The following is a 12,743-nucleotide window of genomic DNA, read 5'->3' as shown; positions in this document are numbered from 1 at the left end:
AAACTTAGCCATTAGAAAACCCTTTGTCTGCTGATAGTTTAAATAACACACCAAGATTCCAATCATAAAAAGGCCAAACTCAAAAAGGCTTAATCCTAACTCTTGCCCTGCTCCTAACAAAAACCAGTTCTGATCAGAGAATGATTCCTTGGTTCCCCTCTTAATGCCTATCTTCACAACGGAGGTGAAGGAACCATGTAGCCAAAAGCACAGCAGAGAGCCAAGGGTGCAGCTGGAGGCAGAGACATGGGTGCAAGGGCTGCAGCAAATAAGACAGTTTGGCAGAGTGCTACAGTCAAACAGGTACACAAAACTCTAGCAAATACTCAAATAGTCCAAGTACGTTGGCCCTGTGGGCCCTGACAAACAAAACAGTCAAAACACATTTCCACCCTCAGGAAAGAGTTAAGGAGCCTTCGGTTTCACAAGTGCCACTTTCACACAGGCTGAGAAATGTGAGATCCTGCCAGCCCGGCCCTGGGGGTGAGTACTGCTACTTGAGTTCGTGCTCCTTTAGCAGTCTGATCCCCAACATCGCATCCTGTCTGGTGCCTCCGTAAAAACAGTGAGCTCCTTTCAGTGTACCACTGCTGCTAAATATTTAAGCTGTGATACACAACAAGCTTCTTCCACCAATCAAAATGAAACAGACACTTGGCCCACAGAGCTAGAGGCTAGATGGCCATTTAAAGAAAAGTATGCATAATTAAATTCTGTCTCATTTTATGCCTTATCCTCCCTCTCTCCTTTTATCTCCAGCTACCATTAACAGGCTCCTTTTCATTCTCCTCTTCTTATCCTTTTTCCTTCTTTCCCTTTCATCCTTGTTTATGTCTTTTTCATTTTCCCCTACTTTAATTTCTTTTCCAAATCCTTTTGATCATCTGCCTCCTCAGCTCCCCAGTTCTTTACCCAGCTGTGTTCATGGGCTTTTCCATTTTATATCAGCTTCTCCTTCTCTTCTTTCTTACTAAATTCCTACTTCTTCAAATGAATTAAACCTTATTCCAGCAAGCCCAGGACCTGATTTCGGCATTGTCTGGAACAAATTTTAGTCACTCTTCCCTAATGAGCAGATTTGGATGGAAACAAAGCATATGGCTAGAAGGAACAGCGTGAAAATGGGGTGATAAAATCAGTGGTATGAAAATGAATTTAATTACATTATTCTTATCATTGTATCATCCAAATGCTCATTTGCTTTGACAATGGTTTCTGTTCAGCAAGTGTGACATTTTAGCCGTATAGTTAATGTGTAGCATTGTCTCTCATTTGTTATTAAAAAGCAGTGAAAGGTTTGTCTAAATGAAATCAGATCTTCATTGTATCAGCAGGAATATAATCTTTGTAGAAAATGATCCTGCCAAGAGTATCTGTGCAGGTCATATATACAAGTATCTGTTTTAATTATTCCCATATAAATATGCTTGCTTTCTGTAGCTGCACATAAACACATACACCTAGCAAGGTAGACAGGAATATGGGTAAGTTATCCAGTTACAAATTAACCTCATTATCTGTTAAACTGGTGTAAATAGAGTAATCTGTTCACTTTCACATGCTTCCAGGCAAAGGGACTCTGCTCTGAGTCCTCTCATGGTTTCCCATGCTCTGAGTTTGAAACTAACACTCTTGAACTAAAGATTTTTTGTCTAGCAGTCTAGTATCCTTTTTTCCTAATTAAAAAAAAAGTGATAGTCTTCCAGTCTTCTTTACTGCAGCATCTGCATATTCCCAAGCCCTCCAGTCATGCACTGTGAGAGTGATTTGCAGATCAAATGCATACCCTTCAAACTCCGTGTACCAGAAAAATCTGGAATTCAAGTTCAGAACAGGAATGCCTTTGAGTTTTCGTCGTGAGATTCTCTGAAACCTGCAGAGAATCTCACAAGATTCTCTTTGGCACACTTCTTCCTAATCTAAACTGATCTCTCCCCTAAATCTGGGGATTTGTTATTTAGGTTTTTTGGAGGGTTTTGGGGTTTTTTTTGCAACTGAGGCTGGTAAGTCCCCTCTTTCCTTCCTGAGCTCTCCTTATGCAACAATGTCCTACTCTCTTCTTCACAGTACCACATTGACTTCTCTCTGTTCAGTGATGAGGAAAACATCACCATTCATACCAATCTATCATTCTTCCACTTAAATCTGTCCAGAACTGGTCCTTGAGGATGAACCAGAAGTTCTGTGTCAAGTAAAGTCATTAGTCAGAACTGGTGGTTCTTAATACTTATATTTTTTCCCAGAGAAGTATTAAATGTCTTTTTCAAACAAGTCAGCTACTGAGGATGACATAACACAAACTCAGAGAATACCCTCAGCATATAGTACAAAGTAGACCTCAAACTGATAAAGTTACAACTCACTTCATTGCAACCCTGAAAAAAAAACATTTTCCCACAATGTGAAGCATTTGAAAACATTCTAACACTCCACATATTAAAACTTCTCTTTTCATATTGGATCAGTCTTCTGCAAACTCTTTTATTTATGTATGAGTATTATCCATAACATTAATTTCTTGAGGTTTTAAAAACGGTTTCTATTTTATAGACTGTAATTCATTATAAAACAAATACTACACATATATTACACATGAAAGGTCATCTTTACAATAGCACTGACATTTCTTTGAACAGAACGAAAAGAAAGCCACTGATATATTTTCTGATTTCTCCCACCTAAAGAACTCAGTGAATTCAAAAAGATGTCATCATTTGAGATCAGCAATCACATAATGTACACATACATAATGAGAGCTTTTTGCATCTTTCATTGTGTCTTGTAGACTGCTCTCCTGCACTAATATTTCCCAGATGGGCTGGATAGAAAGGACCATGAGGTGTAAGCAGACCATTCTTATTCCAAATGTCTTTTCTGTATTAGCTACTGGTAAGTGTCACCTTTTTGTGTCAGTCATGATTGTTTTACCATTTTCTGAGTCCCTTTATTCTGGGTCTCTGATTCCTCTACCCCTTCATGCCATCCCACTTCATTAGTGCTTCTGTTACATGCTGTTTTGTTTCTTAACTGTGCCTTTCCTTTCTTTGTTTCTTTGCTACCCTTCCACTCCTTTCCTTCCCCTGACTTTTGTGTTTTTCCTGGAGTCTCTACTTTGAAACTGAAACACAGAGGAGAATCAAGAAAAACAAGAAAAACTGTTCTCAAGGGCATCAGGAGCAGCCCAGAAAGGTTTGCTTCCCAGTAAAACCTAAAATGTTCAGTGACTATGAGAGACATTTTCACTTATATTTATCTAAGACCGACACAGCTAATACAGCTGGTGTTCTGCTATTAGTGAAGAAGGTCTTGTGGCCAAGTGAGCTGCTACAGATTAAAGAAGCTGCAGTACATTTATATCAAAATGATATTTATAAAGGTCAAAATATAACTTATGGTGACTGAAGATTTAAGAATTGGTTTTGGAGAAAGTAACCTTAAGTGGGCAAAACCACTGCTAAGTTATGAGAGGAGGAATTATAACTCTTGGTAATTCTTGGTTCTTTCTTTTTTGTGATGTGCAGAGTGACAGCTTTCTAACTTAATCGTGCCAGGTACTATGAGCATTACAAATATGTGACAATGTTTACATTATCTTCTTGTACAATCACTATTTTTAATATTGGCAGAAATACTGACATGCCATGGAAGTTAGACTAATTTAATCATTCACCCTTACGATTTCATTGCCTCCCAACTCCTGTCAGATTTAATTTCTAAATCAAATTTATTATTTTACCAGTGCGTTTAGTGACTGTTAGCAGAGCCAAATGCACAAAGTTCAAGACTGGACCTAGAAAAAGGCATGAACAAAACAGGCTATTTCCTTTTGGTGTCTTTAACATCTACCTCTGAGCTATCTTCTAAGAGCATCTTCAGACATAGCCTTAAGGCCCAATGCACCGTAAAGACCACCCATGCTGAATAACTTCACAACAATTTTCAGACTTTTATTCCCCAAACTGGTGACAGAATAACGCAAAAAGCTTCCAGATCATCCCAGCTAACAGAGAACATGATCCATAGCCCACTCTGTATGGATCCAAGTCTCCCCAGACACCCTCCTTGGGTCCAGGTTTACACAACCTGCCTTTGTATCATCACACAAAGCCACCAGCCACGTCAGTCCTACCAGGAAAACGCCCTGCTCTTTGCCAAACTAGATGTCCATGGTTTGGGGGATGGCCCTAGGACAGAGCCATGCCTTATAGGGTGCATAACTGGACAGTCTATTGGTCTGTATTCACATCTTGACATTGTACAAGCACTGCATGCTAGTTATGGTGCCTTAAGAGGCAGCATCTACTTCAGGCAGCTTCTTAGTCACCAAAATGTGGTAGCTCCCGTGAGTCATGACGGTGAACTCACAGGGTTTAGGAGCTTCGTCTGTTCTCCATATGAAGAGAACACAGAGGCTTCACTCTGGCATTTCACCATCACCTTTGCCTCATTCTGCACAGCTGCATATCAAAATCAATATGGACAACGGGGAGCTGTCACAAGGAGTGGACGGTGCTTAGCATCCTGAAGTGCAGCCTGAGTGCTGAGGGAGCTGCATTGCTGCTACTGGCTTCACTGGGAGCAGGACTGCTGCTCGAATAGGAACAGCACTACTGGTGAAAACATTAAAGCAGACAAATCAAGCATAGGCTTGTTCTTCTACTAGTGTGATCATGAAAATAAAAAATATTTTGATTTCTCCTTTTGGGGTTTCCCCCAGTTACTCTGTTCCAGAAGCTGTGCGTCCCTGGTTTTGAGGCATTTCACAGACGTTAAGCTGTTATTTCCAGGAACACAAGCAGTTACTTTCCATTATAATATGGATTATTCCAAAGCATTTGGTGCTCGGAAGGAACTCTAATCTAGGAAACTTTTAGGTCATATCTGCAATGCTTGTGACCACAAATGTTATATTACTTAATTCATTCAATTATATTCTGAAGAGCTCTGTCAATTCATTGTTTGCGCCTGAAGCTTTGAATTTGGCAGAGGTAAAGCCCTGATGTTACAGAAGTGTTTTAATCTAGCTGTTTTACAACTTTTCAGTAGTAGCATTCTTTTAGTAGCATTCTTATAATATCTTTTTGTTTGTACTGTAAACAAAATAAGGATGTTTGATTAAATTTTTCCCCTGACTTAGAATCTGTCTGATTTGTTCCTCAACGTGAGAAAATTTTCCTCAGCAATGCTCACATCTGATCACTGCACAGGAAAAGGGAGAGAACAACATTTTCTTATTTGACAGAGATTCACCTTTTTGAGAGCTTTAAGTCCTTCAGATGTGGCTCAACTTTTTTTCATGTAAGTAGTGGTTTTGCCCCAAACCACACCTGTAATTCCCCTTAGCAGTGGTGTGAGGGTAAAAAACCCCCAGATCTTCCACAATGCAGCTTTTCTGTGCATACAATTCCCATTAACTTTAATCTAAGCTCTCCACAGTAAGCAACAGCAGGGTCAGCGCTCATTTTGAAAAAACAGAGAAATGTGTAATGATTCACCACATCTCCAAAGCCTTCCTGAGTTTTATTTATCATGATTTTATTTTGGCACTCACTTTTCGCATCCGAATGGTTATTTAAACTTGTGAGAGGAATCCATTTCAGCATTATGTTTTAGCACATACATTTGTATCCATCATAATTCTTAATTTAGACTTAATAAAATAATTTACCAGTATAAGGTAAAATATTAAGTAATTGATTTTTAGCACAATAGTGCACGAAGCAGGAGAATCAATAGCATCCATGGCCACAACAAATTTCAAATTACCATTCCCAATGCTTTTGACAAATCAATGGGTAGTTGATTTCCTACTAATTTTATTATGTGTAAAATGCTAAAAAAAATTCACTGCAAGTAAATAAAGTCATTTTGGCTGAGTACATTTCTGCTCTTATTCTCTCCTGTGTTTGCTCTCCTCTTTGTCTCCTCAGAGCCACACTATTTAAATAAGCTCCCATTATTTTCAGTGGAATGACTTGCTAAAGGGAAATATTTGTGTCCCTTCACTGGACATCTGCTGTTGGTATGAAAGCAATCAACAGGAAAAAATGATGGTATGAAGTACATTTAACTTTCACGCCTCTTCATCATTCTGCACAAGCGAACACCAACAAGAATTCTATCGTAAGTCTATCAAAATAAATTCCTCCCCTTTCTAAAAAAGCAGATATTAAAAAAGGAAAATAAAGAATAAGAAAAAATTACTAAACAAGGATAGATTTTACATGTGAACCTTTCAACTTTTTAGTACCTCTCCTGACACACTATCACCATGCAAAAAAAAAAAAAATTCAAATACTTTCAACTACTTACAAATATGAACTAAATTCTACAAATGACTAAGACAAACTGTGTAATTTAGAGATGTCATCATTATAACATCTAGTTTAATTATCAACAACTCTTTAACATATTAGTGTAAAAACTTGCATTTTGCACAGGTGGTGGTGTGAGAGGTTGTACTTACATCTATGCTCATATGCTGCCTCCTTGATGGATTCTGCATCTCTGACTACTGGGTCAGCCTGCTCAGAATTGCCTCTGATGAGATGGTATTGCAGTGTTTTGCAGCAGTATAAATTGTTGTTCAAGTAGACTTCATGAGATTTTTTTTTTTAATTTGAAAGACAAGATATAAACTTCACATCCACTCAACTACAACTGTAGAAAAAAAAGAATCTTCACTTCATGTTCCAACAGGATCCAGTTTAATAATGTCTCATGCATCTCATATAACAATTGCATCAAAATAATAGCAGGAAGTTGTCCAGAGGTGCTGCTGACAACATGAATGCTACATTGCTAAATCAGAGTTAGTAATAAAGAGGCTGAAGGAATGGTAATTCCATCCATCAATGACTGTTTTTAAGACCCACAAAGAGAACTAAAGAGGCTACATATTTCACTTCTTCTGTTTCACAAACTCCTAATTAGCTGTAAATGAACTTTTGGGAAAACTTAATCTTATGCCAAGGCACAGATCCTATTATCTGATGCTAATTTAGAGCTATTGAAGAAAAATGAGAAAAACATATATGAGTGAACAAACTCAATAGAAGTTCACAGGCAGAAAGAAAACTAACCTTATATTGAATGTGGCTTTTTAGCTGGCTTTTGCTTCTATGCTTTTTTTGGTGGAATGAACTCAAGATGTCAAAAATATGTTTTCCCAACTGGAAAAACCATCTGAAGGGCCCTTGCAGATATGTTCAGTTGATATTAGCACTGATGGCATCAGACATCACTGTTTCAGTTGTCTGCTTCAGTTCTTTGCCTTTTATGAAGACGTCTGAAACTCAAACTTTTGCCAAGCATTTCTAGGGATTACTCCTAAAGGAAATGTTCTATCTGACGAGAAGCCTGCAGAGAAACCCCCTCTAGAAAATGGCTTATCTATGGAGAGGGATGGACTAGAGTATTTTTAGCAGAAAAAATAAAATGCTATAGCTCTGCTGGTAAAACTCAGTGTGTGTTCTTTCTATTATGTAATAGGCACTAATTTATTTTGGAACAATGACTCTGTCTTGGAAGACTGAGAAGTAAGCTTACTTCACAGTGCTCATCTAAATTTCAATTCTTCTGGTTTCACTCCTTGACACTGTTGATTATAGAAGTACTGAATAGAAAGAATAGCAACTTGAAGTTCAAATGAGTAGGGAGAGGTGGAACAGTACGGAACTTTGGAGACAATGAAATTAAGCCTAAATCTGTAACAGAAAAGGATGTTAACCCAGATGAATGACAAGATCAAAGCAACGAGTGACAAAGATGATATTACAGTCGGCATTTGTACAGACTTTGAAGACTGAATATATGAATATTTGCAAGTATTTGCATTTGATCAATTGCGTTTCTGCTTCTTTCTGCTCCTGACCAATCCTATTCAACCTCACACAAATCTGAAGGTTGTACACTCTTGGTAGGTATTTGTTTAACAGTGTTAGGTACTTGGACTATTTTGCCCTCACCTCCTGTATGTATCTGCTGATAACGTGCACAGAGACACAGCTAAGGACACGCACATTTTGGGAGAAGCTAAGAACAAGTAGTAAAAGAAAAACAGTGGAGATGCTTTTCTTTACAAGGCACAGGAAGCTAGAACAATTATTAAAAGCCATGTAATACATTTGAAGATGCAAAGGTGAAAAGTGAGATGATTTTGAGTGCAGTAACAACTCTGATCAACCTCATTTGGGACCTCCTCCCATACCCTCTGCCCATTTGTCTGCGAAGCACCATTTCAGCTCTCCCTGAGGCCTTCAGTTTCTGTCAGAGGTATGGTGTAGAAACGTGGTCTCCATGGGGCTGGTCACAGACCCTGATGACCCAGGTCCCAGTCTGTAGGTTCATTTCCAGGCTTGATCTTGGACCTGTCTTAATGCAGTGGGACTTGGCTTCCATCTCTTAGGGAGCAGCTGACCCTTCCTGTTCCCTGAGAGCTCAAATTTGAGGAGGCAAGATTCTCACATATACTATACCTACTGATATATTTCTAAGAGTAGAGGTAAAAGCCACAATGGTTTTAAGTCTTTGTAGATTGTTAAACACAAAAGTTTTCTAATAAAATGCTGACAATCAGAAGGTGAGCCATAATTTGGCTTGCAGACATAAAAATACATCAAACACACTGTGGTATGAGGTGCATGTTCTTCCTTGTCTGTACAAATCAGACGAGTGGTAGAAGGAGACTATATGGATAACGGCATTAAAAATTTTGCTTCCAGCAGAAGAGACAGCATGGTACACAGAGTTAAAATGTTACAAGTTTACTAGCTTCTACCTGCCTAGGCTACACTCTCTCTTATCTATCTTATTGTAACAATTATGAAATAGATATTCTTCCACAATTCAGTTAATTGGTTTTGGGCTTAAACCAGCAGTAACTATCTCTGTACAGTGTGATCTGTTGCTCTTTGCTTCCTTCCTGACATTCAGATACTAAAGTTCTCCCACTGTTTTACTTGGACACGTCAAATCTTTTTCTCACTTCTATTCAACAATTTCTGATTAAAGATTGTTCTCTCTAATCTTTTAAATAATTTTCAAAGATCTGGATGTGTTTTCTCTCTCAAGTCCCAATTATGGTTCAATATCAAAGCTGCAAGTGGCCATGTAGAGTTTCCTCAGCTATTATTAAAAATGTTGGTTTTTAGCAGATGGAAACAAAGAGGACTTTGGTTTTTATGAGTTTTCACCAAACTTCAGAGTGATCAAGTGAATAAGATGTCCTTGGGAAAAAAATGGATAATTATTGTTGCTTGCATAAATAATTAGTAATAAAAAAAAAGAAAGAAAAAAGCAGGCAGTCATATTACACATGGCAATATCTGATAGGGAGCAGTCACAGTTGTGATTAGTGCATCTCAGTGCCAAATGAATGATCAGGGATTGGTTCTAGTGCCAGCACACCCAGCAGCAATAAGCAGGAGAGATGATGAGCCACTACTGAAGATAGAACATCTTGTATGCAGCAACTTTTGCAGCTGGTTTAGATTGACCTTGGATTCCACGTAGTTCTTTGTTGTTCCTTGGAGGCAGGGAAAGACAAGGTATGGGGTGGATGTGATCTTTTAAGGACACTATTAGAACCTCATCCTACCCCTCAACAAAAGGCAGGCTTTTTTGAACAAACACTGGAAGATTTACATTTATCACTGAAATAGCTCTTCAGTAACAAATGAAACCATTATAGCATCCACAGATACAGATATATTAAATATTATGAAACAGAATATAATTGAGTATAATGCAATCAATAAATCCTGGCACACAGATAAGCACACATATTTTTCTCTTTGTAGCTTTTGACAAAACTCAGCAGTGAAAAGGTAAAGAGCATCAGTAAAAATCTGTGTGAGAAGCTAAAGCTACCTAAAGATAAGTGCATATTAGCTGCTCTGTGTTTAAGAAAAGCCTCAAATGGAAAAAGAAGAAATTTTTTGGCATATTTTTCCTTGACCTACAGAGATGATGTTATTTTTTTTGAGTGGTTCTTCTGACCCAGGATTGCCTCTGGAATTTCGCTATAGCAGAAAAGTAGCTTTGATAAAACCAGAGAATTGGAATCATTGCCTGTCTTTTTTCTAACAAAGCAAATCATACTTTCACTCACTAGCTGTACTTAACCAAGAAAATGTGCCCCTGTCCCATGAAGAAAATTACTTTTTCATCATATTTAAACAGTAGTGTCATTGAAAGATTCATGAAGCTTGTCTGTCCGAGCTTTAAAACAAGATGGAGCAAGCTAGTGAAAATCACTCTTGTCTAACTACTTTACAGTGCAAAAAATAGCTTTGAGCTGTGAGAGTGATGTTATCTGCTACTGAACCAAAAGATCAGGTGACAGCTGTGTAGCCCACATTCTTGGCCACTTAATCAGCATTGTCACGGGTCAAAAAAAGGCAGGATGTTTGGGCCTTCCTCCAATATTTGAGTATGAGTCTTTGCTTTTCTATTTCTGCTGTAACATGAGCAAGAAAGTGTTCCTGCTGTATATCATTATAGGAAGGGTGACTTCATGCTACGGATTATGCAGGGTGGCCTTGATGTCTTACAGAATTCGAGATATGTTTACTTGTTCTTGTGCCAGTAATACAGAATGAATAGCACTGCAAATATCATTAACATCTTTAAGGTAACAGCTATGTAGATAAATACAATCTATATATCTAATGTTAAGCATAGATGTATGCCTATCCTAAGAATTCTTCTTTGACATGGGTCAAGCAGAACTGTTTCCACATCATGATAAGTATTTGGACGTCAGACCTCTCTAACCAGTAATGCAATTCTTGTTCAGTTAGAAATTTTCAAAAATCAGTTGCGAGAAGTAGCACAGAGATCTGGAATACGGGAAATGGTTCTGCAAGAGAATGATTAGCGAAGAGAGGGCAGCTGTGCCAGTGAATTTTCTGTAATGAACAGTGTAATTATTCATAATTTATCATCAGGTTGTTTAATTTTCCCCTCAGTGGGATGTATACAAATTCCATATTTAAAAATAAAACAAAATCTTTGCAACGAAGACTGGCTATGTGAATTTCCTATTGTTGTACATTAAAATCTAGAAATTAGTTACAACCATTTCCAGATTTTCTCCTTATTCTACATGTCTTACTGTCTCGTTCTTCGACTCCTTTCAGCAGGAATAATTTTATTTGTGATAATTGGGAACTCCTGTGTTCCTCAGCTGAAGTATGTCTATATAGGGAACTGTAATCAGGTATTTCTTTGAGGTGATCCAGTTCAAGAACAGATGCAAGGTATCTAAAGTATCTGTTTGTCAGTGAGAAACAATCAGCAAAGTACTTTTTTTTTCCATGCAGATGCCTCCAATCCCCTCTCCAGCCACAGCTTAGCCTTTAATGAACTCTCTTGAATACATTCTTGGAACCAAACCACCAGAGAACCTGTGGGTTTTGTCTAGTGTTTTCCTGATGCTCCAGTTCTTTTTGTATGGTTTCTGGATGGTTTTCATGCACGCTCCAGTACTGAACACAGTGAAACACAGCTCACAATTCCCGATCAGCCATGCATGACCTGTATTTTCTATTGTTCGTGTTGGTTTAGCAATTCCCTGGAGCTCAACCGTTTCTTAGATTTACTGTAATTAAAGCAGACCGGTTGTGTCTTTGAAGGTCAAGCACTTTAGCCTCATTCCCACTGTGACTGTGACCAAACACTCTTAAAATACTCTGCTATAATCCTCAGAATCTGTCAACTTTCTATCTCATCCTCACTAAACTAACATCAGATAGCTGTGGATATAGGCATGGAATTTCCAATTCCCTGTAACAAAGACAGGGTGGCGAGCTACTGCTGTGTGTCTGAACACCGTATTTTACCACACTGCACAGCTGATCAGAGATACAATTTCACCTGTGTCTGGACGTCCCGAACTGAGAGAGGTCATCATTAGCATAAACACTGGTGTAACTGCTCATTTCTGGATTTTTAGTGGCAGATCTACTAAAAGACATATTTTAAATTTTATTTTGTTGTAAGTTAAATTACTTATGACACTTCAGTTTTTTTAAGTTTTGTGTTACAAAGGTAGCACTTTCGAGACCAGCTATAGTTTCTAATTTTTGGAAGCTACAACTGCCACTTTTAAAGAACATAGAAATAACCTAAATTATGTAACCATGAAAAAAAATTAAAATTAAAAATTGAACTTTTACTGCAAAACACCCATAGGTTACCAAGGCTTCGGGGAATTAAGGCAACGTCTTTTTTTGGAGCGGGGGGGAGAAGATTGAAGTTCTAGGCAAACAATGAACTAAGAGAACACTAGCTATCGAAAAGAAAAGGTCTGACGTCAGGAAACACAACAATTAATGCTATTCTGCCCCCTTGCGTTAACTTTTGAGGTAGCTGCCGTACCCCCACACATCCCGAAGTTCATGCCCCTTCACGAAGGTTGCGTCAAGTCACAGATGCATCACCCAAAACATAATAGAGCAGCGTCCCGAGAACAGCATGGTTGGGCGATCACTGGAAATGATACAGCTGTGTGCCTAAGCTCGGGCTTAATGTAAAAATAATTCAAAATACGCACAAATCACTAAATATGTTGGAGCTCGCACGGCCATGTGGGGGATGGGTAGAGTTTACAGTTTAATTGAAACCGGCAGCGAAGCCGGTTTCTACATGGAAGAGCAGCATGGAAAACAGAGGACCTGTGCTGGAGAAAAATCAGAACCTAGAACCTGAGCTCAAGCTCTTCAAACCAGCATTATCTAAAT

This window comes from Corvus moneduloides, chromosome 1 (genome assembly GCF_009650955.1).
Source record: "Corvus moneduloides isolate bCorMon1 chromosome 1, bCorMon1.pri, whole genome shotgun sequence".
NCBI classification, from domain to species: Eukaryota; Metazoa; Chordata; class Aves; order Passeriformes; family Corvidae; genus Corvus; species Corvus moneduloides.
The sequence above is the reverse complement of the archived record's forward strand: the minus strand, read 5'-3'. Positions refer to the sequence as shown.